The 26,742-nt window shown below is 43.2% G+C and overlaps 1 protein-coding gene across 23 annotated transcripts in view; it reads left to right on the top strand.

The window, feature by feature from the left end:
* The window catches only part of CERS3 (ceramide synthase 3), a 145,768-nt gene that overhangs the window by 2,308 nt on the left and 116,718 nt on the right, over nucleotides 1–26,742 (top strand). For 15 of the 23 annotated variants that reach the window (XM_063794408.1, XM_063794407.1, XM_054667226.2 and 12 more), the window contains 3 exons: nucleotides 2,168–2,308; nucleotides 14,753–15,011; nucleotides 22,075–22,170. The gene's annotated coding sequence lies outside the window, so the exon portion shown is untranslated. Of the gene's footprint in view, nucleotides 1–2,167; nucleotides 2,309–3,547; nucleotides 3,672–14,752; nucleotides 15,012–22,074; nucleotides 22,171–26,742 lie in introns of all 23 variants that reach the window. The other 8 variants (XM_063794412.1, XM_063794415.1, XM_063794414.1 and 5 more) reach the window with 2 other exon arrangements.

The raw sequence follows: 26,742 nt of genomic DNA, 5'->3' as shown, positions 1-26,742 counted from the left end.
CCTGAAGTCAGGAGTTCGAGACCAGCCTAGCCAACATAGTGAAACCCTGCCTCTACTAAAAATACAAACTAGCCAGGTGTGGTGGTGGGCACCTATAATCCCAGCTACTCAGGAGGCTGAGGCAGGAGAATCACTTTAGCCCAGGAGGTGGAGGTTGCAGTGAGCTGAGATCCTACTACTGCACTCCGGCCTGGGTGACAGAGCAAGACTCCATCTCAAAAGCAAACAAACAAAAAAATTTGACCTGAATAGGCAACAGAGTTTATCACAAAGAGATAGCATAGATAAGTATTATTTTATGAAAATGTGGTTTCAGTTATATACATGTTTATATATATATGTATATGTTCATACATATACATATATATTTGTAGGGGTATTTGTATTAGATCATGACGTAACATGTATTTATTGTGAATTACATTCTTAAAATTGTTACTGAGTTTGAACCAGGACAAATTCATTACATATACAGAAAGTGCCCTATGGTAGTAATAATTATTGCATACTAATTATTTCCACCATTGGAACTATAGAAGAGTTCAGTGGTATTTTATGCACTAATTAGCTCCATGTTTTATATTTACTTTACATAGTATTAGCATGGCATGCATTTGGGTGTCTGATCTATCACACTAAGAATAGATCATTCCTGACTTGTAAGGAATGCAATGGCAGAATTGCTCCAATATGTGAGAACGGTCACTGTGGCGGTTGCCGATTATGGAAGCCATGAGCCATTATTGTTACCATGAAAATACGCATGATTTATACATTACTTCTACTGTTGCCATGCGTGACCAAATAAGGATCTTTTGCTTTACATTGTTTCTGCTGGAACAAAGTAAAGAAGTTCAACAGTCCAAGAGTTTTCTTTTCTAGTCCAGTTATTATGTTACTTTTTCAGAAAGCTTAGGATCTTGATAATAGTTCATTCCTGAGGCTGAAGGGGTTTCATTATTAACAAGTCAGATAATTTTCATTTCAGTTTTGATAAAAGATTTTTTTTTTAATTTTGAGCAAAGGTTGAAGCACTTAATGCTTATTGTAATAATTAGTTTTATATTTTCTATTTTGATTGATTCATTGGTTGATTTTGATTTTAAGGATTTAAATAGCTGAAAGTATGGACCTTATTTCTAGGAAATAATTTCCTGGTGTACCATTTATCCTCTAATGGTTAGTCCAGACATTTAATTGTAAATGACTAGTATCCCATTTTGTAAATAGGCCTTGCAGAGAGTTTAACAGGATCAAGCAAATTATTTTTATTTTTACCATACTTACTGTTGTCATAACTGCTTTGATGAGAGCTCCACAAATGAATGAATGAATGTTATAATTTATTTATCTAAATATTGTGACATGTTACTACTTTTTAGTAAATTTAATTTTTACTCCTTTTTTTAATGAGAGACTAATTTTTGGCAAGTTTATTTCAGGGAAGCTATGAGTCATCTGTCTGAACAAAGATAAGTGAATAGAAATTATCCTGTCTTACAGAACACGTTCAAACAGCACCCAACAAAGAAACAGGCTAGCCCACATCTAAATTTCTAATTCAAAACTGGTCCAGTACAACAGAGGTTAAAAAAACAAAGATTCCAGTTTCTTTCCAGTTTCCTTTTCCTTATTAAGGTCTTAGTAAAAGCCAGTGAGGAACACTTTTTTTTTTTTAAGATGGAGTCTCACTCTGTCACCCAGGCTTGAGTGCAGTGGCACGATCTTGGCTCACTGCAACCTCCGCTTCCTGGGTTCAAGGAATTCTCTTGTCTCAGCCTCAGGAGTAGCTGGGATTACAGGCATGCGCCATCACGCCCAGCTAATTTTTGTATCTTTAGTAGAGACAGGGTTTCGCCATGTTGGTCAGGCTGGTCTCAAACTCCCAACCTCAGGTGATCCACCTGCCTGAGGGACACTTCTTAACCAACTTAGTAAGTTATGGTTTTCTTCATATCTCTTAAGTGCCTTCCAAGATACTGGACCCCAGCACTTGCTGCTTGCCCCATAGCTCAGCTGATCTGTTGATAGACCCCCACAGAGGGACAGTGAATGTCTGCTGGCATTCAGGGATGCCCTAGCTTTTTCTAACCAAAGCTACAGACTCTCAGTAGCTGGAAAGCAGGGACGGTATCTGCCTTGTTCACTGTGATTTCTCTATTTTTAGACTCATAGAAAGTGCATAGTAAATCATTGTTGAATACATGAAAACACCAAAGAAAGAAGGAAGAACAGCAGGAGAAAGTATACGTAGCTTGAAACAAAGGGGGAGAGACATAATCTGCTCAGAGTTTGATATCATCCTCAGGTAAGAGTGTGTTATCCACTCTTAACTAATACATTTGAGGGTCTCTTGTCAACCCAACAGTGTTTCTGGGGTGAGATCTGGGCTCATAGGATGAAGAGCTTGCTGGAGTCAGAACACATACCTGTATGCGCACATAGGTACACGTGTGCCACACGCAACTCTGATCAAGTTGTATTGCAGAAGCAGTTTGTGCTATACTGTTAAAGAATAAAGCTGCATATAAAATGGGGCTAATGGTGTAATTTGGATAATTAGCATAAAGAGTTTAGGAAGAGAAAGGTTAATTTTTTTTTATTTGAGAGAGAGTCTTGCTCTGTCACCCAGGCTGGAGTGCAATGGCACGATCTCAGCTCACTGCAACCTCTGCCTCCTGGGTTCAAGCAATTCTCCTTCCTCAGCCTCCCAAGTACCTGGGATTACGGGCGCCTGTCACCACGCCCGGCTAATTTTTTGTGTTTTCAGCAGAGACAGGGTTTTGCCATGTTGGCCAGGCTGGTCTCGAACTCCTGACCTCAGGTGATTCACCCACCTCGGCTTCCCAAAGTGCTGGGATTACAGGTATGAGCCACTGCGCCTGGACAAGAAAGGTTAATCTGAGAAGCAGTTTCCCAGAGGAAAGGGATGGGACTTGGATAACAAGGGATCACAGATGGGGCCTGAGCCAAGGTCAGAGTGATCATAGCCAGTGGGCTCAACCAAAGGGGACAATAGTATTGGGTTTGGTGGACAGTAAGGTGGGGCACGTGGGGTAGGGATTGAACTTCAGAGGGTGGTTTAGGAAATAGATAATCCTAGAAGTTTAGGTTTAATGTAATCGGCATAAAGAAGCCATAGTTCTGGAGCAAGAAAGTAATTTGATGGGGGCTGTGTTTTGAGATTACTTGGTAATAGCAAGCAGGAGGACAGCTCCCCCTCAGGACCAGAAAGGGAAGGGAAACAGCCTCCTAGGACTGGAATCTCAGCACCACTTTCAGTCTCACTGATGGCCAGCTCTCCTGGTATGCTTTGATGGCACAGAAGCAACTGATAAGGGGAAATGCATTCGGTTTTGATCTTCCCCTTGAGAGGGTCTGGAAATGACCAAAGAGTGACCAAGCCTACCTGATATGGTTAATCTTTGTGTCCCCACCCAAATCTCATCTTAAATTATAATCCCCATAATCCACATGTGTCGAGGGAAAGACCAGGTAGAAGTAACTGAATCATGCTCTTCTTTCCCCCATGCTCTTCTCATGATAGTGAGCAAGTTCTCCTGAGATCTGATGGTTTTATAAGGGGTTCTTCTCCACTTCACTCAGCACTTTTCTTCCCTGCTGCCTTGTGAAGAAAGTGCCTTCCTTCCTCTTCACCTTCCACCATGATTGTAAGTTTCCTGAGGCCTTCCCAGCCATGCCAAACTGTGAGTCAGTTAAACCACTTTCCTTTATGAATTACCCAGTCTTGAGCAGTTCTTTATAACAGTATGAAAATGGACTAATACAGTACATTAGTACTGCAGAGAGTGGGGTGCTGCTATAAAGGTACACAAAAATGTGGAAGCAACTTTGGAACTAGGTAGCAGGCAGGGGTTGGAACACTTTGGAGGGCTCAGAAGACAGGAGGATGTGGGAAAGTTTGGAACATTTCAGAGACTTGTTGAATGGCTTTAATAAAAATGCTAATAGTGATATGGACAATAAAGTCCAGGCTGAGATGGTCTCAGATGGAGATAAGGAACTTCTTGGGAACTGGAATAAAGTTGACTCTTGCTATGCTTTGGCAAAGAGGCTGGTGGCATTTTTCCCCTGCCCTAGAGATCTGTGGAACTTTGAACTTGAGAGAGATGATTTAGGGTATCTAGTGGAAGAAATTTCTCAAAAGTAAAGTGTTCAAGAGGTGACTTGGGTGCTCTTAAAGGCATTCAGTTTTACGCATTCACAAAGAGATGGTTTGGAATTGGAACTTATGTTTAAAAGAATTGCAGAGCATACAGGCTCAGAAAATTTGCAGCTTGATGATTCAATGGAAAAGAAAAACCTATTTTCTGAGGCGATATTCAAGCTGGCTGCAGAAATTTGCATAAGTAACAAGGAACCAAACATTCATCAGCAAGACAATGGGGAAAATGTCTCCAGGGCATGTCAGGGGTCTTAACAGCAGCTCCTCCAATTATAAGCCCAGAGGCCTAGGAGGAAAAAATGGTTTTGTGGGCTCGGCCCAGGGCCTGGCTGCTTCGTGCAGTCTCAGGACTTGGTGCCCTGCATGCCAGCCATGGTTAAAAGGGACCAATATAGAGCCCAGGCCATTGCTTCAGAGGGTGCAAGCCCAAAGTCTTGTAAGTTTACATGTGGTGTTGGGGCTACAGGTGCACAGAAGTCAAGAATCAAGGTTTAGGAACCTCTGCCTAGATTTCCGAGGATGTATAGAAATGCCTGGATGTCTAGGCAGAAATTTGCTGCAGGAGTAGAGCCCTCATGGAGTACCTCTGCTAGGGCAGTGCAGAAGAGAAATGTGGGGTCAGAGTCCCCACACAGAATTCCCACTGGGGCATTGCCTAGTGGAGCTGTGAGAAGAGGGCCACCATCCTCCAGACCCCATAATGGTAGATCCATTGGCAGCTTGCACTGTGCTCCTGGAAAAGCCACAAACACTCAATGCCAGCCTGTGAAAACAGCTGGGAGCAGGGCTGTACCCTGCAAAGCCACAGGGACAGAGCTGGCCAAAATGACAGGAAACCACCTCTTGCATCAGTGTGACCTGGATGTGAGACATGGAGTCAAAGGAGGTTATTTTGGAACTTTAAGATTTAACTGCCCTGCTGAATGTCCAACTTGCATAGGGCCTGTAGTCCCTTTGTTTTGGCCAATTTCACCCATTTTGAATGGGTGTGTTTACCCAATGCCTGTACCACCATTGTATCTAGGAAGTAACTAACTTGCTTTTGATTTTACAGGCTCATAGATGGAAGGGACTTGCCTTGTCTCAGATGGAACTTTGGACTTGGACTTTTGGGTTAATGCTGGAATGAATTAAGACTTTGGGGAACTATTGAGAAGACATGATTGGTTTTGAAATGTGAAAGGGACATGAGATTTGGGAGGGGCCATGGGCAGATGATACGGTTTGGTTGTCCCACCCAAATCTCATCTTGAATTGTAATTTCCATAATCCTCACATGTCCATGGAGAGACCAGATGGAAGTAATTGAATCATGAGGGCAGTTTCCCCCATGTTGTTCATGTGATAGTGAAGGAGTTCTCCTGAGATCTGATGGTTTCATAAGGCGCTCTTCCCCACTTCGCTTGGCACTTCTCCTTTCTGCTGCCTTGCTTCCTCTTCACCTTTTGCCATGGCTGTAAGTCTCCTGAGGCCTCCCCAGTCATGCTGAACTGTGAGTCAGTTAAACCTCTTTGCTTTATAAATTACCCAGTCTCAAGCAGTTCTTTATAGCAGTATGAAAATGGACTAATACACTGCCAAACAGCCACAATGCTACACATGCTCACTTCAACCTCAAGCTTGGTCTACATTTCTCTAATGCTCTCTGGAACAACCAAATCTTTTGTTAATGAGAAGGCAGACAGTGTGAGTGTCTTTTTCTTGGGAATGGGTCATAGTTGGCTGACATTACAAACCTTAGCCTAGCTTGTGTTTTTCACAGGGCACCCCCTTGTGCTTTTTTAAAAATCCCACTAGAGAATTCACAGGCTGAAGAGAGGGTACCCCTTCTTGAGTGTCCTAGGTTTCCCAAGTAGTTCTCCCAGTTCTGTATTAGCAAGTGGCAGGGTAGGATATGGGATAGGTGGTAGAATAGGAGGAAGAGGGAAAAGCTAGGTCATAATCTCCTTAAGATCAGGGACATTGCCTTCATCTTTGTATTTCAAGCACCTTGTGCAATACATGTGTCAGATGAATGATGGCTAGGTGAATAAGAAGCATTTTGTTTCCTCATTGTCCTGTTCAGATATGACATGGTATCAACAGCCCAGATATTATTCAGACACTCATCACCCTTTTACCTCCTTATTCCTCCTATCTGTTTAGTGGTGGTGCAACTCATATAAATATATTCAAAGCACATGGAACATTGACTGAGGTGCCCAGCCCAGTGTTCAGTAAAGGAATTGTGGATATTGAAGCTACTAAGTTCTATCTTCCAGACTAAGACAGTCATGGGATTGGTTATTTGGGGAGGTGGAAACTTTATCTGCCGACTTCTGTCCATTTCCTAATTTCATATTATGTAGTCTTAGCTCCTCATTTAAAATCCACAACTTAGGCCAGTCGTGGTGGCTCATGCCTGTCATCTCAGCACTTTGGGAGGCCAAGGTGAGCAGTTCATTTGAGCTTAGGAATTCGAGACCAGCCTGGGCAACATGGTGAAACCTTGTCTCTACAAAAAATGCAAAAACTAGCCAGGCATGGTGGCATGTGCCTGTCGTCCCAGCTACTTGGGAGGCTAAAGTAGGAGGATCCCTTGAGCCCAGGAGGTTGAGGTTGCAGTGAGCCATGATCACACTGATGCACTCCAGCCTGAGCAACAGAGCAAAACCCTGTCTCAAAAACAAGCATAAAAAACAAAATGCACAACTTATTACTTCATGGACGTGGGATATGAAATAGTAAATCTTGAGAGTCAATCTTCTCTGTGGTCTTAATTCGTGCTTACATATGAGCATAGGGATATCCCCACTTCCCGCGCACATATGAGCACAGGGATATCCCCACCTCCCGCGCACATATGAGCACAGGGATATCCCCACCTCCCGCGCACATATGAGCACAGGGATATCCCCACCTCCCGCGCACATATGAGCACAGGGATATCCCCACCTCCCGCGCGCATATGAGCACAGGGATATCCCCACCTCCCGCGCGCATATGAGCACAGGGATATCCCCACCTCCCGCGCGCATATGAGCACAGGGATATCCCCACCTCCCGCGCGCATATGAGCACAGGGATATCCCCACCTCCCGCGCGCATATGAGCACAGGGATATCCCCACCTCCCGCGCGCATATGAGCACAGGGATATCCCCACCTCCCGCGCGCATATGAGCACAGGGATATCCCCACCTCCCGCGCGCATATGAGCACAGGGATATCCCCACCTCCCGCGCGCATATGAGCACAGGGATATCCCCACCTCCCGCGCGCATATGAGCACAGGGATATCCCCACCTCCCGCGCGCATATGAGCACAGGGATATCCCCACCTCCCGCGCGCATATGAGCACAGGGATATCCCCACCTCCCGCGCGCATATGAGCACAGGGATATCCCCACCTCCCGCGCGCATATGAGCACAGGGATATCCCCACCTCCCGCGCGCATATGAGCACAGGGATATCCCCACCTCCCGCGCGCATATGAGCACAGGGATATCCCCACCTCCCGCGCGCATATGAGCACAGGGATATCCCCACCTCCCGCGCGCATATGAGCACAGGGATATCCCCACCTCCCGCGCGCATATGAGCACAGGGATATCCCCACCTCCCGCGCGCATATGAGCACAGGGATATCCCCACCTCCCGCGCGCATATGAGCACAGGGATATCCCCACCTCCCGCGCGCATATGAGCACAGGGATATCCCCACTTCCCGCGCGCATATGAGCATAGGGATATCCCCACTTCCCGCGCGCATATGAGCATAGGGATATCCCCACTTCACATGCACATATGGATACTTCTAATTCGTGCTTACATATGAGCATAGGGATATCCCCACTTCCCGTGCACATATGGATACTTCTAATCGTGCTTACATATGAGCATAGGATATCCCCACTTCCCGCGCACATATGGATACTTCTAATCGTGCTTACATATGAGCATAGGGATATCCCCACTTCCCGTGCACATATGGATACTTCTTTCTGCACTTGTGTGAACACTTTTGCTCATCTGTGTGAGTGTGTGCTTGTGTCTGTTTTGGCAGTCATGCTATATTTTAATTCTTGACATCCTTAGCTCCTTCAAAAGATGTGATGTGCCTGGCACATAGTATGAACCCAATAAATACTGGCTGAATGAGTTAATGACTGAACGCTATGTTCAGAGAACAGTAATGCCTGCAACTTGGAAACTTTACACAATCCTTGTACTCAAAATTTAAGTGGAGAAACTAAGTCTATATGCATAAAATAAAGTCTGTTACAAAGTAACATAAGAATAAAATAAAATTAATTAAATATACTATGGATGCCAAAATCTGAGATAGGTCTCAGTTAATTTAGAAAGTCTATTTTGTCAAAGTTGAGGACACACTTGCATGACACAGCCTCAGGAGGTCCTGAAGACATGTGCCCAAGGTGGTAGGGGCACAGCTTGGTTTTATACAATTTAGGGAGACATGAGACATCAACACATGTAAGATGTACATTGGTTCAGTCTGGAAAGGTGGAACAACTTGAGGTGTAGGTGGGACAATTTGAAGTGGGGAGGGGACTTCCAAGTCATAGGTCGATAAGAGACAAATTTCAGAGTTGTAAAAACATTGAATGAGTTAGTATATTGAAAAGCACTTAGAACAGTACTTGGCTCAGAGCAAGCACAGAGTGAATGTTAGCTGTGATTATGATTATGATTATGATGACTATAATTATTATTAGTATTGTGAAAGGAAAATAAATCTTGGGGCCCCAAAATCACTAAGCTAAAGGGAAAAAGAAACTGGAAATTGCTTAGGGTTTGCCCTAAGCAATTTGAGTTGCATTCTTTTGAGTTTCTGATTAGCCTCTCCAAATGAGGCCATCAGATGTGCATTTATCGCAGTGAGCAGAGGAGTGACTTTGAATAGAATGGGAGGCAGGTTTGCCCTAAGCGATTTCCAGTTTCTTTTCCCTTTAGCTTAGTGATTTTTGGGGCCCCAAGATTTATTTTCCTTTGACAATACTAATAATCATTATAGTCATCATAAGCATAATCACAGCTAACATTCACACTGTGCTTGCTCTGAGCCAGGTATTGTTCTAAGTGCTTTTCAATATATTAACTCATTCAATGTTTTTACAACTCTGTAAGTATCACTATTATTTTCCTCATTTTTCAGTTGAGAAACCTGAGGACTGAGAGGTTAAGTGACTTGTCTGGAGTCACACAGCTAAAAAGAATAAGGTCACATAGTGAGCACAAAATGGTATTGAGGGTTAGCAATGAATATTTTCTGGAGGAGGCAAGTTGAGTCATGTCCTGTCCCATCACTGACAGCCACACCTGTAACCAGGGGCTGTATGCACAAATGGCCATTACCCATCTGGCCAGCCCTCAGAGGGAGTGGTGAGCTGAGAGAGACAGTCGTGTTGAGAGCCTGCTCACATGGTGACATGGTCTGGCCTGCGTACAGCACTGCAGCCTTCCCAGAGTACATGCTAATTAATTCTAAGACTCCTTTGCATGAAGTTCTCAGTATTGACTAAACTCTTCAAGGGAAAAATCTCCCTATTTCCCAGCAAACTCAGAGTAGAGCTGACCTCCTTCATGACACAGCATACTGACTTCAAGTTTTGAAAGAACCCAGTGGGCTGGTCATGGTGGCTCACGCCTGTAATCTCAGCACTTTGGGAGGCCGAGGCAGGTGAATCACGAGGTCAGGAGATCGAGACCATCCTGGCTAACACGGTGAAACCCTGTCTCTACTAAAAACACGAAAAAATTAGCTGGGGGTGGTAACACGTGCCTGTAATCCCAGCTACTTGGGGGGCTGAGGCAGGAGAATCGCTTCAACCCGGGAGGTGGAGGTTGCAGTGAGCTGAGATTGCGCCACTGCACTCCAGCCTGGGTGACAGAGCGAGACTCAATTAAAAAAAAAAAAAAAAGAGAGAGAGGGAAGGAAGGAAGGAAAGAAGGAAATAAGGAATGAAAGAGAAAGAAAGAAAAGAAAAGAGAAAAGAAAAGAAAAGAACCCAATGAATTGGCCTTCAAAAAGTAACTACCTACTGTGGTAGAGAGGAAGAGACACAGTGGCAAATATATAGATACATAAATGTACTCTGTCAGTATCAAGTGTCAACTCTGTGCCAGGAACTGTTCTAACCCCTGGGGATTTAGCACTGAACACGGCAGACGAAAATTCCGTCCTCCTGAAGCTTACGTGGGGGAGAGGCAGATAAGAGATACAGTAAATTAGAAGGTGACAGGTGATGTGGAGGAAAATGAAGCAGGAGAGGGGCTGGAGTTTGTAGGGAGGGAGGCCCCCAGGTGAGTCTGGATGCAGGAAAGCAGTTGTTCTCCCAACTAATTTGACAGCAGAGGGTCTTCTCCTCAGTTTTCTCACTTTCTCACCAAGTGGCCTCTCAGGTTATCCGGCAAAGAGACTTTCAACCCTGGGCCAGGGTGAGTGTGGAAGCGGAGTGGACTGGGGAAGGGAGGATGAAGTTCAGGTCCTCTCATCCTATAATCCGTGTGGGGATCTAGAGGAATCATTGTGGCAGGGAGGGGAGATGACTTTATGACAATAAGACATAGGCTTCACGTTTGAGCGGGGTAGGTATTGATCCAGGGATATGAAGATGGCTAAGTCATGTCCCTTGAGAATTCCCAGTGTCGTGGGGAACCACTTGTGAAGACATTTGCTTCTTTCATTTTATCCAACAGGAGTTTTTCCACACACTTCTTTAAAGAATGCAGTTTGATCTTACTCTGCCGCCCAGTCTGGAGTGTATTGGGCCGATTATGGCTCACTGCAACCTTGACTTCCCAGGCTCAGGTGATCCTCCCACCTCAGCCTTCCAAGTAGCTGGGATCACAGCTACCATACCCAGCTATTATTTTTTTTTTCTTGTAGAGACAGGATTTTGCCATGTTGCCCAGTCTGGTCTTGAACTCTTAGACGCAAGCAATCCTCCTGTGTTGGCCTCCCAAAGTGCTGGGATTACAGGCATGAGCCATCGCACCTGGCAGTTTGGTAGCATTTTGACTTAAATTTCTGTCTGTGGACAAATAGCATTTGGAACATCTATGAAAATGATAGGATAAAACATGAGAAGAAAACAGTTTGCTGATAGTAAAAGCTCAAAAATTTTGCCGGTTAGGTTAAGAACAATGGGGCAAAAACTGTATTTGTTAAGTTTCTTGGAAGGGATTCCTTCCTTTGAGGGAAAAGCCTGTTGATTCTTACATTTTCTTCTCTAGGAAACGAGGTTGAGGATGGGCTGAAAGCATAAAACGCAACTTAGAAGTTGCCCGCTTCCGCTTCTTCCCCATCTACACCCATGCAACTGTGGGACCTCTGCCCTTGGCTGGGAGAGCTTTTGGCACTGTGTCTTGCTGCTGGAGCCCACACTCAATTTTCCTGCATCCGGCTTACTGTGTTTTCCTCTTCTAGTTCCTAAGTGGCCCTCCAGAACCTTGACTGGGTTTGTCTCTGGTCTACACTGCTCCTATCCTTCTCCTTCCCAATTTACTAGGTGAAAGGCACCCGGTACCCGCTTTGTAATGCACCCCTACTGCTCCCAACAACACCTCTCCACTGTCATGCTTAATTGTCTACATTTCATTTGTCAGAGGTCCGACGTTCACTTTTTAAAATGCAATGAATCATTAACATGCTAATAAGTGATTTAATACCTATTAATGAGGATTCACAATATAAAACTGATTTAATGTCTCAACTCACTGCTTCCATTTTCTCATAAAAGGAAACAGCTAAGTACTACCTAGGAGAAATGATACCCACGTGCATGCATCCTGCTCTTTCCTTTAATGCTTCCTGGGGTTCTATCTTTTCTCTTAGCAATGCACTGATACATTTATGGTGAGGCACAAGTAAGAAAGAGAAGAAAAAAGGAATCACCTTAGGAATCCTTGAGATAACCATATTTGCTTTTGTTTTCAACTCCACACACAGCCTATTTCCTGCCCTGGGTTATTTTCCTCAGAGGAGCTGTGGAGATGACTAGACTTACACATAGGTCCACAGCTCCCACAAAGTCTTCACCAGCAAACCCTCCGAGTTCCTCACTCCCACAGCTCCCACAAAGTCTTCACCAGCAAACCCTCCGAGTTCCTCACTCCCACAGCTCCCACAAAGTCTTCACCAGCAAACCCTCCGGGTTCCTCACTCCCACAGCTCCCACAAAGTCTTCACCAGCAAACCCTCTGGGTTCCTCACTCCCACAGCTCCCACAAAGTCTTCACCAGCAAACCCTCCGAGTTCCTCACTCCCATTCCTCTAGCACAAGTTGTGCAATAGCCTCATTTTTACATCTTGCCCCTGAAGAAGGGGGAAGAATTACACCTTGACAGTGACTCAAAAAAGACAGCAGATGCTGACGGGGTTCTTTTGATTAACAGGAGTTATAGAACTATGTCTAAATAGTTCCGATTTGATTTGAACATTATATTTTATCAGCAAATAACATGTGTTTCATCGTAGAAGTAACTAAAACAAAGCATGAAAACATGTGGTTCTACAATGTTGGTTTTTTTGTTTTTTGTTTTTTGTTTTTTTGAGACAGGAGTCTCACTCTGTCACCCAGGCTGGAGTGCAGTGGAGTGATCTTGGCTCATTGTAACCTCTGTCTCCTGGGTTCAAGGAATTCTCCTGCCGCAGCCTCCCGAGTAGCTGGGATTACAGGCACCCACCACCATGCCCAGCTCATTTTTTGTATTTTTAATAGAGATAGGGTTTCACCACGTTGGCCAGGCTGGTCTCAAACTCCTGACCTCAAGGGATCCTCCCACCTCGGCCTCCCAAAGTGCTGGGATTACAGGTGTGAGCCACTGTTCCCAGCCTTGTTCCCCAATATTCTTTTGGCTTGTTTAATTCTGAGAAAGAGAGTCCAAAATAGGGTTCAGGACATTCTTTTCCCGAGATATCCCCGGAGTGAAAATGAGTGTTGGATGATCACTATTTTGGGTACTAATTGTTTGACCAGTATTGAACAGCTGAGCTCCAGGGGTAGAAAGAGATCTAAGGCTTGTCCAGTGAGGATTCCCAAAGTAGTGGGGAAGCAGATACAAAAATCAGTTAAGTTGTGATAGAGTAGTAGGTGTTGCAATAAAGGTATACCCACAGAACAGAGAGGGCCGAGGCTAGGGAAGCTTGAGCAGGATTCAGACTTTCATTAGGCACAGAGGCGAGAGAGCAGCTCATGGCAAGGGCCCAGAAGCTGCCCACTGTTGTGTCTGGAATCTAGTGGGAAAGGGCAAAAGGAAGTCCTGGAGCAGCAGGTTGCGAGCAGGCCATTGTGCCAAGGAGTCTGGTCTTGATCCTATAGGTAGAAGGTGGCTGGTAGAGTTTAATCAGCAGAAGAAAAAGAAATGAGAATGGGAATATGAGTTAGGTGACAATTGGATGAAGATGGAAGCCTCATGTCAGGAAACCAATTCTGCAGTGGTCTCCTGGCAGAAGATGAGGCAGACCTGAACTGAGCCTACCTCAGTTAGGGGCCAGTCTGCTTTAAATTCAACCCTTCTGCCAGATGGTTTTAAAAATGTATGAGCCCATTACTGAAAAACAGAATGTCTTCGAAGAGAAAGGCAGACCAGGAAGCCCTGAGTGAGAAGTACCCAGTGAAAGGAAGGGCCTTTATCAATCCTCTCTCTTTGAACTAAATTCATTAGTGAAATCTGAGAAACTTTGGAGCTTCAATGAATTTGAAACTGGTGTTTCCCTTTATCTGCATCTAGTCCATTTTTAATTTGCGGTCATCTATTAGCTGATGAAAAAAGAAAAATGTCTTTCAGCAGTTGAAGACAGCTAATGAGAATCAGGCTCTCAGTGTGGGTGGTACTGCTGATGTTTGGTTTGTGAGAGATACAGGAATCAACTTGTTGAAGCTCTCTACTTGTCAGAGCACCTTTAAATAATCCAAGCCCAGAGTTGTTTCATCTTCAGGCAAGAGAAAGTGAAAATGGCTTCAAAGGTACAATATCTCAAATAAACACTACAAAATGCATCCACACTTGCCTTTGAAATTGTAGTGGTTCAAGCACACAGAGACAAGCAACAATGTTTATTTCCTGATACTAATGAGCTTGTCTGTCTTTGTCTATGATGATTGTTCTTAGAGACAAACAAATAAAAATGCGAATTATATCTGACTGTTCTAAGAAGAAAAGATTGCCAGACTATTGTATTTTTTGGCAGTTATATGCTTCAAAAAACTGATCGTTTTCTCAATTCCTAGGAAGCGGGCAGAGAAATCACATTCCTGTGGACCAATGCTCCTTAGTGGATGGGTTTTGTGGCATGGTGGTGATTTAGTTAGCAAGAAGCCCTGCCTGTTTTCTGGAGAGTACCATACTTGTCGAACCAGCTCCTAGGACAGTGCAGGGTTGTGACTGGTGTTTTGGGGTTCTCTCTGCGCATAAGCCCTTTCCTTTTAATACAAACAGCAAGATCATCCTGTTCAGCAGTTGACAGATGACTGTGTGCACCAAAAGGCAACAACGATGAGGCAACTGATGCATTTGTAACTCAATGTCTCACTGAATTCCAGCTTTCTTTTCTCAAGGTGGTGAAACAGGAAGCAACATCCCATCAGGAAGAACCCGAGGGTGCCATCCAGCAGCTTCGCCTCACGTCACTGACTGCCCTCAGTCAGAAATCTTGACTCGCAACTTTGGAGGGTGGGTCTCTGAAGGAATTTCAGGTCTTACACAGAGATGAGTTGTGCTGCTCTCTGAGAACGAAGCTGGTTGGAACATTGGAAGCTGCTCTCTGACTACACTTCACAAGCAAGGGGCACTTTTGTGGACTGACATTTCAGCAAGGTAGGCGCCATCCCATGGATGTGGTTAGTATTTGAGGACTTTCAAAACCAAGGTGGCCGTGATTCCGCGTGTGAGCTTGTGTGTGTATGTGTGCCTGGGTGCGTGACAGAGAGAGGGAGAGGAGACGGAGATTGGGGGAGAGGCAGACAAATGAAGAAATGTTCATTTTTGGTCTGATGTTTGGGAGACGTACAGAAAAGACAGACTTGGGGCCCTTTGCTTTGTAGAGTTTTGCTTGGAAGTGTTTAGTAGTAGAGGGTAAATGTCGAGTCCAAACTTCCACTCCTGACCTGCATTGCTCTCGGGCGAGTTTAAACTGATTCATTGAGGGTTAGGAAGAAAGGTCTGGGCAGTGAAATCACACACGGCTGAATGCTTAGCATAGCTTGGTTTATCAGGAAAGCCCTGACTCCAGGTGGAATGAAAGGGGTCAGCACAGATCTTTGCCAGGTGGCAAAGGCCATTTCAGACCATCCCAGAGTGCCTTAAGCTGAGAACAAGGTGGGACTTGCTCACCCCACAGTGGCAAGCCTTCCTAAGCTGCTTCTGTCTTGAGAGATGTAGTGCTCAATGTCATGCCAGGAGAAATTAGCTGTTCAGTTCTAAGGCTGCCAGTCTCATGCAGAAAAGTGAAACAAAATCAAACTACTTTTTCTGATCCAAGCAAATGTTTAGCAAGAATGTTCTGTTAAGCATTTTTATTTTTTTGAAACCTTTACACAAAACAAGGGAAATAAAGCTTTAGGGCTGACCAGATAATGAATTTTAATTTATTCATTAACCCACAATGTTCAAGTGCCTTCTCTACCATAAGTGAGTGTTTGACTTTAAACTTCACATTTTCATTGCCTTCCCCCCTACAAGCCTTTTGTTTTTCTTAAAAGGGGTTTCCATTTATAATTTCTTCAGTAGAATTTCTGGAAAAAGAGACAAGTTCTTTAAAGAGAAAATATGTATATGTTCAAAAAGGTAATAATTATGTGGCCCTCTCATTCACAATATTTCTGCCTTTTTCTAAAATATCAATCAAATTGATTTACATAAGTTTGAAGATCATTCTGGGCTAATACTAATCTACATTTACTAAGTCCTTGCTGTGTGTACGTGCATTTTCCCCTTTAGGGCTCATGATACGCCACTTTCAGACGAGGAATTGAGGCTTAGTGAGATTTACAGTGGTACAGTAGGGATGTGAGAAAGCCACAGCTTTATTGCATTTCTGCACACTAAGATATATGATTTCAGCTCATTCTATATTCCCATTCTATTCCATTAACCCCCTACAGGGTCCTTGTGTGGAGGGATTCCTGAAGCTATGATAATATTCAAATACTCGAACTTGGTGTCTTATAACAAAAGGCCAAAATCAATCAATCAATCTATCACCTGCTTCTGCTGTTGGAGGAAGGCTTGGTGTGGTGGACAGAACATTGACTAGAAAGACAGATCAAAATTCAAATTCCTGCCTCCTGCTTACTAACTGTGACCCTGGCAAGTCACTGAAATTCCTTTTTTATTTTTTTGAGATGGAGTCTTGCTCTGTCACTGAGGCTGCAGTGCAGTGGCATGATCTTGGCTCTCTGAAACCTCTGCCTCCTGGGTTCAAGCGATTCTCGTGCCTCAGCCTCCCAAGTAGCTGGGAGTATAGGCATGTGACACCACACCTAGCTAATTTTTTTGTAGTTTTAGTAGAGATGGGGGTTTCGCCATGTTGGTCAGTCTAGTCTCGATCTCCTGGCCTCAAGTGATCTGCCCACCTCAGCCTCCCAATGTACTAGGATTCCAGGCATAACCCACCACACCTGGCCTCAGTGCAGTTCTTCAAATCTCAGTTTCCTTATTTATAAAATAATTATTATAACATCCATCAAACGAGGTTGTTTATTATAAGACATAAAAAGGCAGGGTATGTCAAATGCCTTCCATAGGACCTGACAGAGGGTAGGCCCTTGGTAAACAGTATTCATTTCTCCATTTTGCAGTGATTTCTTCATGCTCTTGACATGTTGGATCCTGTTCTAGGATTGGGGGTATCACCAGTGAACAAAGTAGACAAGTCCCTGCCCTCACGGAGTTGCCTTTCCACTGGTACTTGTTCCTTATATCCTAGTGTACTTTCTTGGGAAATCACTTTGTGATTATCTTTCTTTGTGGAGCTGATCCAGCTTTCAAACAGCCTCTTAAAGTAATGAATGTCCTATGCCAAAAGTCCCCCAAAGCATAGTAAAATCAAGCAAAAAGCAAGAACGTCAGATACTTCTTTTTCAAAAGTCAGTTTGTTGTGGTAGGCCAGGAAAGTTGTTTTTACACACACACACACACACACACACACACACACAGTTTATGTAGGTTTTCCCTGGCCTCCACACCACAGCAGAAGCACTGCCAGGAGCTGGCAGAGTGCTCATGGGAGGAGGGTGCTGGGCTGGCTCCAAGGGAGCTCCCTCCGCTCACAGAGCACGGAGTGTATCGTGGCAACTGTTCATTTATCTTGGGCCCCAAGCCATCCACACAAGAAGCTTGGCCTTTCCAAGCCCTCCCCAACACGAATTTATGGGATGCGATGCAAAGATTGACCTGCGGGTGTCACCTTTATAAGGATGGATTTGGGACAAAAACGATTGACTTACGTTTTGGCAAAAAGCCTGCAGTCAAGTTCATCAAGTAGGCCAGCTGGCATCAAGAATGGTGTTTTGGCAATCTATCTCTATGTTTGAATCCAGAGAAACTGCAGATCATAGCAGAGAGATAGCAGAGGGGAACACAGAGAAGCTCTCTCTGGAATCAGATGCAGGTAGATTCTTCTTTCTCCTGGAAACACCTCAACACACAATACAGCGATCTAATTGATCTTATACAGCCCGAGTTTATGGTTTTATTTACTGGATGGACCCAGGATGATTGAAGAAATCCTTGTGCCAACCCTAGACAGACCAGACAGTTGGCAATATGAAAGAAGGCATTCTAAAGTAGTGGGACTTACTTTCCTAAGTCCTGTGCAACAATCAAGCCCATCATTTTACAGCCACACTGTATGTGCTGCCTTAAGATTTGTCCTTGTAGCTGGAATTTACAATGATGAAAACATAAATGAAGCTAAAAGTCTAATTAAAATAAATAAATTAGGGCTTACGTATAAAAACCCCAATTGGCAAGTGAACGGAGAGATTAAGAATCTTTGACCTTGTAACAAAACTGTAACAGCCACAGTTCTCCACAGGGCTTTCTGTTGATGGTGGACAGATGTTCAATTGTAAATGGGCTTCAGTTAGATCACTTCCAAAGGTTGTTATTATCATAATTTCAAGGCTGAGAATTTCCATTAATAAATAGAAAATAGCTCTGATAAGAAGGAGATTTGGCTTGGATGTCCATGAAACAAATTTTACCTTTCCCAAATATGAGAATTTAAAATTTCTTCATCTGTGAGTATCTTCCTGCTACTTAAATATAAAATTAAAGGATTCTGGTTATTTATTTTTTTGGCCTACCTGGCCACTGGAAAATCTGTGGAGACGATTTGCGCTGGTGGTGGATTATATGTTTCAATCTAATGGAAAGTTTCCTCTTTATTGTTTTCTGAGTTAAATCTTTAGGAAATACCAGGAAACTAAGATATTTAACCAAAATTCCCAAATCTGTCTGCTCAGGATTGGTAAACACACACTCACATTCATACACGTGTGTATGTGCATAATATGAAAACACAACCAAAAGATGCATACATTTCTCATTAATGGAAAAAGTGTAAAATTCACAGGTAAGGCATACATTTAGGTTATTTGAAGAGGTAAAATATTAAGGAGCTTGAAACCACTTTTACTTACTATATTCAGGTTCTAAGATGAAGTACTTAGTGAAGAAAAATCATATGTGATAATCCATTTAATTCTCTGCTGGGATAAGGTCTATTTGTTTTATTTTGATTTCTTTGCCAGACATATTTTACTGGATAGTCAATAAATACTTGTTGATTAGATTGACCCTGACACAGGCTGAACAATAAACTAATCATTTCAAAATTTAAGCAAAAAAATTCTGAAAACATTTTCTTCAATAATGAAGATTACTTGACATCATTTAATAACTAACTTGGCTTCAATTTCTTCCCCTCAAAGTTTGTTTTCTTGTTTGACATATGATTAAAAACTTTAAAAGCATACAATATGCTGATGCTGAACAAATGTCAAATTCTGCAGATTAGCAATTTTCATTTGTAATGTTCACATCAGAGGATCATTACTATATTCCACTTTGGGTCAAAGTTACAGGGTTTCATAATGAGCTATTCCTATCCCATTAGCTGTAACTTGCTTTACCTGGCTTGATTCCAACAGAGATCCGCCTTATGTGGAATTCTGGACTATAACTAATTGTGTAAGAGTAAAACTTCAGAGCTTTTCTAGATGATGACTATAAAATTGTATGCAACTTGAATTTTCCTAAGTGATTGTTGTGTAGATTACACTATTGCAGTGATTTTCAAACGTTTTTAACCATTACTGTTAGTAAGAAATACTTTTCAGATCTCAACTTAGGACATATATACACACACAATTCTGAAATAATAGTTTCATAAAACAATACTTATAGGTATTGATGTTTTCTATTTCATTTCATTACACTCTACAACATTTCTGGTCATAACCGACTAATTAATTTTGTGACCTACTGGTAGTGGTTCTCAATACTGTCTGAAAATTAAAATCAACTAGGGAACAATAGACCAATGGAATGGACTAAGATGCTAGAAAAAAAACCTCCACAAATTTGGACCTTTGATTTATGACAACATTGGCACTACAGGAAAGGACAGACATTTGAATGTCCATGTACAAATAAATGAGTCTCGATTCTCATCTTAAAATTCATACAGCTCTAAGTATTAATCTCGATGTGACAGGTAAAACAATATAACTTCTAGATCTTCACTGTCCAATATGGCAGTTGCTAGCCACATGTGGCTATTGAGTACCTGAAATACTAGAAAATTTAAAATTACATATGTTACTCCCAGTTTTCTTCCTACTGAACAGCATTGTTCTAGATGACAAAACAGAATATATGTATGACCTTGGGTAGACAGTGATTTCTTTTTTTTTTTTTTTTTTTGAGATGGAGTCTTGCTCTGTTGCCCAGGCTGGAGTGCAGTGGTGCAATCTCCGCTCACTGCAAGCTCCGCCTCCTAGGTTCATGCCATTCTCCTGCCTCAGCCTCCCAAGGAGCTGGGACTACAGGTGCCCACCACCATGCCTGGCTAATTTTTTGTATTTTTAGTAGAGACAGGGTTTCACCGTGTTAGCCAGGATGGTCGCAATCTCCTGACCTTGTGATCTGCTCACCTCGGCCTCCCAAAGTGCTGGGATTACAGGTGTGAGCCACTACACTTGGCGATTTCTTAAACAAGATACAATAAGTACTAACATGATGAAAAAGATCTGTAAATTGGTTATGTTAAAAATAAGAACTTCTGTTTCTCAAAGCATACCACTAAAAGAGTAAAAGACAAACTGCAGGAGAGGAGACATTTGCCATGCAAATAACATGTAAGGAGTCATGCATATAACATGACTTGTTATGCATGTAACAAACAAGGAGTCCTATCCAAAACAGAAACAAGGCAATTTTGAAAGATAGACCACCACAACAGAAAAATGGGCAAGAGGTTTGAACAGGTACTTCACAAAAAAACATATTCAGACAGCCAAGAAACTTGAAACATACTCAACCTTGTTAGCTTTCTGGGGAATGCAGATTAAAACTGCAATGAAGTACCACTACACACCCACCAGAAAGGTGAAAATTTAAAAGACAGACAATAGAAATTTTGGCAAGGATATTAAACCACTGGAACTCTCATACGTCACTGGGAGGAGTGTAAATAGTCACAACAGCTTTGAAAAACTGTTCAGCAATATCTGTTAAACTGAATATACATATGCCTTATGACCTGGCATTTCCACTCCAAGGTATATGTTCTACAGAAATGCATTCACATATTTACCTAAAACATGTTCAAGAATGTTCAAGAATGTTCATAAATGGCACCTTTAAGTGTTATAATCCCAAACTCAAAACAACCCATATTTCCATCGACAACAGAATGGGAACACAGATCGTGATATAGTGATATAGTCATGGGATGGAATATTAAAAGTCAACGAAAATGAGTTCGCTACTGTTACACGCAACAACATAGATGCATCTCAGTCCTAAAAGTTGAGTGAAAGAATCCAGATGCCAAGGAATGTGCTCAAAACAATCGTATTTACATAAAGTTCAAGAACAGGCAACATGGATCCATGGTGGTGACAGGGAGAGGCATGAGGAAGAGTCTGGGGTGCTGGTCATATTCTTTTGTGCTTTGTTTCTTTACCATCTGTATGTTATACTTCAATAATTATATTACAGTAACAATACAGCAGTGACAATACTGATACCAGGACTGCACCTTCAGAGATCTTGGTTTAGTTGATCTGGTTAGGTAGAAAGCATGGTCAAAAAATCTCTCCCAAGGAATTCACATGTAGAACCAGGGTTGGGAACCAGTGCACTAATGGTTTACAACTGGTCCTTTGAAAACCCATGTGCTATGACAAACTGTAATTGTTACACCAGGCTGTGCTAGGCCCTTATTATCTCTGCTCAAGTTATACTGACTTGACGACATAATTCATATTGAGAAATGTTAGCAACATAAGGAGTCACAAAGTTAACTGCCCTAGAAAGCAGGTCAGGTGCCTGTAAACAGTTGGCCAGGTTGGTAAGCGTGTGTTCCATTTAAGGCCTGTGGCTCCAGTGATTCTTGCCGGTCTTCTGAGTTTCTGAGTGAAGCTGCAAATCTGGATTTCTATGTGCAAATTCTTGAATTTTCAGTGTTGGCTCAAATTGTTTCAAAGCCCCATGCACCAGTCCAAACTGATTGGTAGGCCCAAATTTGCCAGCACCAAGCTCTCCCGTTGGTTTGAAACTCTGACTTAAGTTTTAGACCTATTATAGAAGGACGCTTATGGGCACAGTTGTGTAATATATTAATTATGTTTCTCTTTTTCTGCTTCTTCAGGGATGTTGTGAAACAAAAGCTGACATTTATATATATATATATATACATATACACAGTATTTGAGTTCCTCAGTAGAAAGCTATCATATATACTCAGGTAATTATCTTTATTTTATTTTATTTTACCTCTACTGTGTTTTCTTAACTATAATCTTGGGAAATTAACATCTGTGACTCAGAAGTTGATATCTGGCATTGTTTTGCATATTCTGGGGACAAGTGGAGTTTGGGCAAAGCCAGTACCATGCTATTCTCTATGAAATACTATAGATTTGTATTCTTTCCTTTTGAAAGCGGAGATGCAGGAGAAAGCTTCATGTGACAGCAGCAGGTAGCAAAGAGCCATCATGGGGTGGCATTTGCTGTCTGTGCTCTGGTCTTCCACCCCCATAACACCTGCTGTTCTGATGGGAAGGAAGGAAGAGCTGGCTGTGCTGGGCAGGTCTCTAGCTTCCAGCGTCTTACCTGTAAGGAGAAACTTTCAAAACCACATTCCTTCAAAATCATAAAATATGACCCCAAATGATAAAAAATCATCATTTGTATGAGGAAGAGTCATTCATGAAGCATGTTCGCAAATATTGACTTGATGAAAGGCAAAGTCAGGTAACGTAGAGGGGAGGAGTTGCACTTTTACCGTTAATGCCTAAATTTGAGTCTGGCTCTGTATCACCTTGAGCAGTCACTTTATCTCTCTAAACTTCATTGTTCACCTGCAAATTGGAAGCATGCATAATTATTATTGTTGTAAGGATTCAATGAGTATGGGTGCAACATTGTAAGCTGTGGTATGTACAGTTGTTCGTTATAATTTTAATCATCTCATTTACTTTTTGTAACGGTCTGTGAAAAGCTGGTGTTGTTATTCCCAGTTTTGACCTGCAAGAACCAGATATTCATGCTGCTAGATGCCTGATCCCAGGTCTGTGCTCTCCCTGCACCAGCCATGCTTGCTCACACAGAGCTTCCCCTCCTCCCCACCCTGCTCACTCCTAGTGGGACAGTGGAGGGCTCAGGCAGAAGGGGCTCCCATCCAAGGCAACACTCTGCCTTGGGCCTGTCATTTTCTACACCTTACCAAAAGTTTTGCTAAACAGCAAAGGCAGTTTATCACACATGTATTTTCCCAGCCTGCTTTTTAGTGAAGGTGACAGTGGTGAAGAGGTAGCCTACTGGGAGGAAGAGAAGGAGGAAGCATTATAAGCCACGGAGTGAAGAAATACTTCCTGCTCACAAAGAAAGTGCTCGCTGTGAGAAGGAGTGGTTCAGCGGGGCCTTCAGGATTCACATGAGGACTTCTGTCTTGGTCATGCTACCAGCCCCTCTGGTGGCTACACAGCCCGAACAGATCTTTGGCTTCCAGAATTCACAGGACTTCTGGAGGTTCAGACCTATCCCAAGGCCCTGTGGACAGGCCTACCCCTAACATTTGCAGGACACAGGGCAAGAATACAAATGGAGGCACCAGCCCTCAGCTGGGCCCGGTCTTTCCTCCCAGCCTCACTTATGTCCTGCTCTGCTAGGAGCCTGATGGGCATGTGTGTGGCCAGTGCATGCTACGTCCCCTGCCTTCCCCTCCCCAAGTCTTCTTTGGGCCTTCTCCTGGCCTAGCATTATACTATGCTGTCACTTTTAAGAGGACAGACCTAGAAAGGGGCCCATGCAGGTCCTGGAAGTGGGCTCAGAGCTGCTCAGGCAGGGAATTCTAGGATCCTTGATCACCTAGCAAGTCTGGAAAGGGGGCATGGATGTGGGTGTACATGTCTCCGTGAACCTGTGGACTCCTCACCCAAGGGAGAAGTGAGGCCAGAGGAGGGCCAAAGGGGGTTCTTTTAAATTAAAGCCAGATGTAAGGGCGGGGCTGCTCCTGAGGATCAAGCACAGGGTCCTGGTACACAGCTGGCACTTAATCATACCTTTGACTGTTGTGTGACAGAGGGACAAAGGCCGAGCAATTTCAGAAGTGCTGTGGAATATCTAAGTATTGCTCTTCTTCCACCTCCACGCTCCATAAACATCGACCTAGCAGCATGGCAAAGGTTGGAGTGGCTGGGATTTCATAAGATGGCAGATGAGTGACATTCCCAACCCTGTGTACTAGCAGGAAGAGCAATTTACTGAGAAACAGCTTCACTGGGCAGGGAAGAGGAACAATCCAAGGCTCTCCCTCTCCCCAAACAAGAGGACATCACTGGGGCTCAGATGGGTGGTGTCTCTTGGTATATTTTTAGAATCCATGTAGGTTTAGTGTCTTTCGTATGTACATTCCAGGGAGTAGCTGGTATATTTGAAGCTGAATATCATATGACCCTTCCGTTCACTTTTCTTCAGAACATTTCTTTCCTTTAGAGCAACCTAAAGACATCTATATTTAAATTTCATGAACATGAATAACATCGAGGAACTCTGAATCCCCTCACACAGCACCCGGAGCTGCTGCTGGAAGGTGGGGATGGGAGTGAAGGGGGTCAGAGTGGTCACTTCAACTCCAAGTCCACCTCCATCACTGTCTCATCTCCAGGGTTCTCCTCCACAAAATGTGGACGTGTGATTCACAGTAGCACTTTGGCCAAGTATATTTTTTGGTGGATTTTTTTTTTTTTTGAGATGGAGTCTCTCTCTGTCGCCCAGGCTGGAGTACAGTGACGCGATCTCAGCTCACTGCAACCTCCGCCTTCCGGGTTCAAGCGATTCTCCTGCCTCAGCATCCTGAGTAGCTGGGATCACAGATGTGCACCACCACGCCTGGCTAATTTTGTATTTTTAGTAGAGACGGTTTCACCATGTTGGTCAGGCTGGTCTCGTACTCCTAACCTGGTGATCTGCCCGCCTCGGCCTCCTAAAGTGCTGGGATTACAGGCATGAGCCACCACGCGCAGCCAGGTGGAATTTTTTAAAATAAAATATCCAATAAGTCTTACAGAAAGCATTTTAAAAAGAAGGCTTAGGAACACATTGACCCCAAATGAAGATCAATAGAGCAGAATCAGAAGATCACACTGGCACATGTTTGATCCCCCAGGGAAAAGGAGCTGATAATGTGGCTGGTGTGGTGTCGAGCTGGGAAATCCTATGTATGTTATAGCACAGTATCGCCTCACATTCACACCAGCTGATTTTCACTAATAGGCAGAGAGATGACGTGAAAATTGTGTAAATGCATATTGACAGAAATTTAAGGATACTCCTTTGAAAGAATGTGTATTTGAAAAGTCTGGAAATTTTTATTTTTAAATAGTATGTTACATTTTCAAACAATATGCCCAAGACTTTTTCTGCCAGACATCTTTGCAAGTGAAGTATCTCTAAATTCAGTCATAGATTTAATCATTAATCAAAAAAATTGAATAAATGAAATTTATTCTCTAATGTTCCAGGCACAGCAGATATCCTGTATGAGCCATGCTCTCTCTCTCTCTCTCTCTCTGTCCTTCTCTCTCTCTGTGTCCCTGTCTCTCTCTCTCACTCTCTGTGTGTGTCTCTCTCTGTCTCTTTGTCCCTCTCTCTGTCTCTCAGTCATTCTGTGTTTGTCTTTGTCTATCTCTCTGTCTCTGTCACCCCCTATCTATTTAAAATCGGGGTGTTATACATTTTTTTCTTTAAGAGGATTCTTGCATTAGACAGGGCTAGACAGAAAAGACTAGCCTTTTTCCAGTATAAGGTCTTACGATTTATTTTCTCTTGGTGAGTAGTTAGCAAGGGCTGGTGATCACTGACAGAGGGAGCAGCTGCTCTGGCCAGAGAGATGAATGACCCATCCCCATTTGCTCAAGGTAGAAAACAGTAACTATTCCAACAGGTGCCTAATCCCCCAGCCCAATGCCATTGGCCCTTGGCCAGAGATATTGCTCTAACTTTTCTTGTGATTTCGGAGTCTGAGAAGAAAGCAGTTGACACTATATTTGGGGATGTTTTTCTGCACTCCTTCACCATTTCCCTGCCTCTCCTGTAAGCACTCACACCCACTGCACCCCACTCTCCTCCAAGAACTAGGATCTTTGTCATCTTGTTCTTTTCCAAGGGGTGCTTTATCTTGCAGGGGCTGTAGGCTGTACAACAGGAAACCCTGCCTGCAAACATTACATAACAAACACATATTTTAAAATATTAAAATTTGGAGCTTGCTTCATCAGTGTACCTTAGTAACCCCAAATCCTTTCCTAAAAGTGACCCAGCTTCCTCTTTATCTGTGGGCAAGAGACAGATGTTCCAAATTCCTTCTTGATCAAGGTCCTACTCTTTTTCATAAAATGATTCCTTTGGTGGCACTGCCCAAGCAAGTTTCCTGAGGTAAGAAATCCTGCTGTCACTGAGGAAATCACCCCGCAAAAGACACTATCCCTCAGAAAAGCCACTCCCCCACCAACACTTGGTCAGGGTGACCTAAACCCTGATCAGGGTATTGTAGGAAAGGAGGGACTGCTGGCTGGCCATCTTACCACTTGGAGGCACAGTGCCATCAATGAGGAAATGTAAATAGTGACTGCAGTGTCAATGCCAACAGTATATAGGGCACTTGCCATGTGCCAGGCATTACATTAGGTAACTGAGACACATGATGTACTTTATTTACTCCTGATCTAGAACTTACAAAATAAACATAAAATGTTGTGTCTATTTTTACAGACTGACTTGTCCTAGATCCGTTAGCTATTCAGTGACAGGACTG

Source organism: Pan troglodytes, chromosome 16, assembly GCF_028858775.2.
Source record: "Pan troglodytes isolate AG18354 chromosome 16, NHGRI_mPanTro3-v2.0_pri, whole genome shotgun sequence".
NCBI lineage: Eukaryota > Metazoa > Chordata > Mammalia > Primates > Hominidae > Pan > Pan troglodytes.
This window is presented reverse-complemented; position numbering and strand designations above follow the sequence as displayed.